Source organism: Myotis nattereri, assembly GCF_964212035.1.
Source record: "Myotis nattereri genome assembly, chromosome: 3".
Lineage (NCBI taxonomy): Eukaryota > Metazoa > Chordata > Mammalia > Chiroptera > Vespertilionidae > Myotis > Myotis nattereri.
In genome coordinates, this window is record NC_138077.1 from 149405286 (window position 1) to 149410481 (window position 5196).

The 5196-nt window shown below is 42.6% G+C and overlaps 1 pseudogene across 1 annotated transcript; it reads right to left on the reverse strand.

Moving 5' to 3' along the window:
• Positions 1–356: 356 nt before the first annotated feature.
• On the reverse strand, positions 357–1352 carry LOC308515506 (caspase activity and apoptosis inhibitor 1-like; annotated as a pseudogene). Its single transcript has one exon. The product of its transcript is annotated as a caspase activity and apoptosis inhibitor 1-like (transcript).
• Positions 1353–5196: the final 3844 nt, after the last annotated feature.

A 5196-nucleotide genomic window follows, 5' to 3' on the forward strand; every position in this document is an offset into this window, starting at 1 on the left:
GCTCAGTGGATAGAGCGTCGGCCTGCGGACTCAAGGGTCCCGGGTTCGATTCCAGTCAAGGGCATGTACCTTGGTTGCGGGCACATCCCCAGTGGGGAGTGTGCAGGAGGCAGCTAATCGATGTTTCTCTCATCGATGTTTCTAACTCCCTATCCCTCTCCCTTCCTCTCTGTAAAAAATCAATAAAATATATTTTTAAAAAAAAGTAACATCAACAAAAATAGCCATAGGTATTTTAGGTCGAGATTGAGTTTATCTAACAAGGGTTACATGAGAAATATCATGTAAGACCCAAATAAATTTCAGATACAAAGTCATATCATGTGGCTTTGTTCAAACACACCTAAAATTCAGGTTCAAATTAAATAACTAGGCTGCTTTTTTATATCACCAGCTTTCATCAGAGCTTTAATGGCTTTTGTCCTCATCTCAAGTTTTAGCAGCTCCAGCTGCTGTGCAGAAGGCTGAACATCTTCTGGTGGAGGAACAGTTAGGGTAGCTGCTTTGTGCTCCTAGTCTCTGCCAGTCCCAGAATCTCATTCACACTTTTCTCAATGTCTTTTCTCCAGATCATCTATCTGACCAGCTTCACTCTGGACTGTATTTTCTGGGACCTTAGGAGCAGCTGCCTCTTCATTGCATGGGCCTTCTATGTCGCTGTCATAAGCACCTGCGTTTATACTGAGAACATCACTATCTTCCCCTTTGGCTTGTTTTAATTCCAGACCTTCAGGTTGCTTGTTCTCTTTCAGGGATGAAGAAGAATCTATACAGATGTCTTGTTGACTGACTAAATCAGATCCCTTTTTCGAGCCATCCGCCTCCTCTTCCAAATCAGAGTCCATACCATTGTCACCCTCAAGAATCTTCAATATTTTTTTTTCAGATAGGAGTTCTAACTGTTCTTGGCATAATTTTTTAATTTCTTCTACTGAACAGTTCTTTAACAAGTCAGGCAGCATTTTCTGTAACTTCTTCTCTCCGATGACACAGAAGCACTGCTGAAGCATTTCTTTTTTGTCTGATATGTAGAAACTAACTGGTTTTAATGACACAGGTCCAGACCACCTTCTTCAAGATCACTGTGCTCTGCCAAGAATAATTCTTTTTCCAAAGTTGGTAACAGATATTTGGCTTCCTGCGGCACCGAGCCCGACACCCCAGAGGCCTAGACCATGTCGCTGCTTCCGGTGCTCCCTGCGCTCGGGCCGCTGGCCTCGCTGGTGCGGCTCCCAGGGTAGCCAGCAGGCGCCACCGGCGCCCTCGCCGCTGCCGCCCAGCGAGGCCACCAGGTCCGGCGCCGCGAGCGCCGCTGCCGCCCCCTGGCCGCTCCTTTTGCGCCGCTTCTCCATTTTGAGTAGCTTTGGGGTATGGTGCAAGATAAGGGTCCAATTTATTCTGTGACATGCAGATATCCAGTTTTCCTAACACTATTTGCTGAAGAGTATACTTTTCCCCATTGTGTACTTTTGACACCCTAGTCAAAGATCAATAGACAATATATGTATGGATGCATTTCTGGGCTCTCTATTCTGCTCCGTTGGTCTATTTGTCAATTTTCATGCAAGCATCATACTGTTTTGATTACCATCATTTTGTAATATATTTTGAAATCAGTAAGTGTGATGCCTCAAGCTTTGTTCTGCTTGCTGGAAATATCATTGGCTATTTAGGGTCTTTTGTGGATCTATATGAATTGTAGAATTTCTTTTTATGTCTGTAAAAACATATCATTAGGATTCTGACAAGAACTACATCAAATCTTTAGGTTGCTTTGTGTAGTATGACTATTTTAACAATTTTCATTCTTAAACACAAAATGTTCTTTCATTTATTTGTGTCTGCTTTAATTTCTTTCATCAGTGTTTTAGTTTTTATTGTACAAATCTTATATCTCCTTGGTTAAATTTAATTCTAAGTATTTTATTCTTTATGATGCCACTGTAAATGGGATTCTTTGCTTAATTTCTCTTTTGCATAATTTGTTGTTAGTGTACAGATATGCAACCGTGTTTTTTTGTAAGTTGATTTTGTATCCTGAAAAATTATGGAATTCATTTATTAGTTCTAACAATTTTATGTTGCGTTTTTAGGATTTTCTACATATATTCCCATAGGCTTCCATTCTCTTAACTGGTAATTAATATTCACAACTCTCTCTCTCTCATGTGCTAGTTCATGATGGATATACTTTGCTGGAATCGCATATTCAAAGAAAAACATTTCTCTAACTGAAACATGACATCTAAACTACTTGTTCTCCCCAAACAGAAATGCAGGAATGATTCTCATGGTTTTTCTGTTACATTTGAGTGGTTTTCAAGGGCTAGCTGAGACCATGCTGGGTCATTGACTGATTCCTCCCAGCCATGACTTGTGAAGTCATGGCAAGGTGATTTCTCAATTTGGGGGTGACAATCCAATTTGAGATAGAGCTGGATATAAAACCTCCTATAACACACATGTGCCAATGCAAGACAATCCAAAAAGCACTTGCGAGTGTAGTAGATTTTATTGAAGATATAGAAAGCAGAAGATCCCATTGTTAGTGCATCTTTGAGGTGAACCATAAGTCATTAACTCCACAGTAACCCAGTCCAGCCTTTTTCTACCTTGTTGGATACCCTCTCTCTTCTCTAGTATTCTATTTTATTTATTTTGTGACAACTTTGCTTTTAAAATCAAACAAAATTTCTTTAACAAATAAATTGAGTGCTTTCTATTGCTTATGTGTGTGTGTGTGTTTGTTTTATAATGTGGAGTTTTTGTTAGGCTAGGAAACATAATTTACTTCATAAAAGTTAATTTTGTTACAATAGGAATGCTAACTTCTATTTACAGGTTGTAGTTTACAGGATAAACAGAGGTGAAATTAGGGCCATTCCTGCAGTTCTGTATCCCTCAGACAAATAACCATGTCCATGGTCCAGGCAAGAGGTTCAGCCCTTTGCCCCCAGGAGAGCTGCTCCCTGACCCCATCATCCTGAATCACCTTCCCTCAGAGGACCTGCAAGGAACTGACTCAGCTGTCTATTTGCTGAGAGAAGAGGTACCAAAGGGCCCTAGATCATCCAGGAGATGGGGAGGGTTAGCATGCCCTCAGAAGGAGCCCTGCCCCAGATTCTAGATCCGAGGGCACTTGATGTGAAAACAGAGGGAGAGTCACATAGAAGATACACCAACTGACCCTGTGAACTCAGAGAGGGCAGAAAACCAACCTCTGGATGACTCAACTTTGATCTCTAGGAGGGCATACTCTCACAGAGGTGGGCACACATTTCTGCAAGGGAATATTGATGCACCCTCATGTGACTAAAAGCACACACACAGAGCATATGCACACACACGCTAGCACAAATACATCCCAGAAATGAGAAAGAGAAACACCCATGTGAGGGCCATACAGGTCTGTAGCGGTACCTGACCTGCTGCTTTCAATGTACATGGGCCATGTGGGGCTTCTTCACAGACCCACATAAGAGAATCCTCAGTCCCACCTTAAGATAGTGTGGGACCCTGTCTAGAGCATGCCGGATGGTCAAGGCCAGTTAGAGTATAGAGGCCTTGTTTAGAGTACACCAGATGTCCAAGGCCACTCTGAGCATGGAAATCTTAATCAGAATGTTCAAGGCTAAGATGCTATATGTAGGAGCAAGGGTGCAGAAATCTATGCACTGGGCAAACATGCCCTTCTCTAACCCAAATGATTGATGTCACTATATGGAAAGAAGCCTCTTTTTTTTATTTTATTGCTTAAAGTATTACAAAGGGTATTACATATGTGTCCCCGCCCTAGACAGTCCCCTAGCCTCCCCTATCCCCCAGTGTCTTATGTCCATTGGTTATGCTTATATGCATGCATACAAGTCCTTTGGTTGATCTCTTACCCCCCTACCTCCTGCCCCCCAACCCTCCCCGGCCTTCCCGCTGCAGTTTGACAATCTGTTTGAGGCAGCTCTGCCTCTGTATCTATTATTGTTCAAAAGTTTATAATGGTCTCTATTATCCATGAATGAGTGAGATCATGTGGTATTTTTCCTTCATTGACTGGCTTATTTCACTTAGCATAATGCTCTCCAGTTCCATCCATGCTGTTGCAAATGGTAAGAGTTCCTTCCTTTTTAGAGCAGCATAGTATTCCATCGTGTAGATGTACCACTGTTTTCTAATCCATTCATCTACTGATGGGCACTTAGGCTGTTTCCAGATCTTAGCTATGGTGAATTGTGCTGCTATGAATATAGAGGTGCATATATCCTTTCTGATTGGTGTTTCTGGTTTCTTGGGATATATTCCTAGAAGTGGGATCACAGGGTCAAATGGGAGTTCCATTTTCAGTTTTTTGAGGAAACTCCATACTGTCTTCCATAGTGGCTGCACCAGTCTGCATTCCCACCAGCAGTGCACAAGTGTTCCTTTTTCTCCACATCAAGAAGCCTCTTTTGTCTAAGTAGTATAAAGTTGTTACTGACCACCCAGTACAGGGCTGCTCCTATGTAAGGTAGGCTGCTATTATGTGGGGCCGCATTATGGGGAAGATGTATTACGGACCAGCAGGTGGGGCTGCTCAGATAATGTCTGTGGGTACAGGGGCTGCTGCTGCTGTGTAGGAAAGACATATTGTTTCCTAGCTGGTTTGCACTTATCTGCTGTATGGGACTTTGCTTTGAAGAATTGTTTTGTCTAGTATCTCCTCATTTGCAATGGCTACATGGTTTCTGGCTCCTACAATAAAGATTCTTTTATACACCTACAACTTCTCATAACTTCTCTTTCTACCGCCTGTGTCCAAGAAGGTCCAGCGCCTGGTAGAGGAGCTTGGACCCAAGAGTTGGTAGGGCAGAATTAGGACCTGGGCTTCCAACAATGATGCAGTGGGAAGAGGATAAAGGAGGAAGTAAGTTCTCAACAGTTAGTACAGAGAGCAGGGTTCAAGGAGGAACTTGCTCTGACACTTGGCCCTGTGAGCAGGATTCAGAAGTATGTGCAGGTTTGAGGAGCCAGTGCTCCCACAGGTGGGTAGTGTGGGAATATAATCACAGCAGCCTCACTAGATAGGTGGAGCCAGTAAACCCTTTTCTGGCTTTTCTTACTAAGCTGGAAAGTCTCAAACTTTCCTAGGAGGCTCCAGCCAATTGATACTGTGCTCCAGGCCATGGTACATAATTTCTAGAAATCAGATTAGAAATGGCTGAC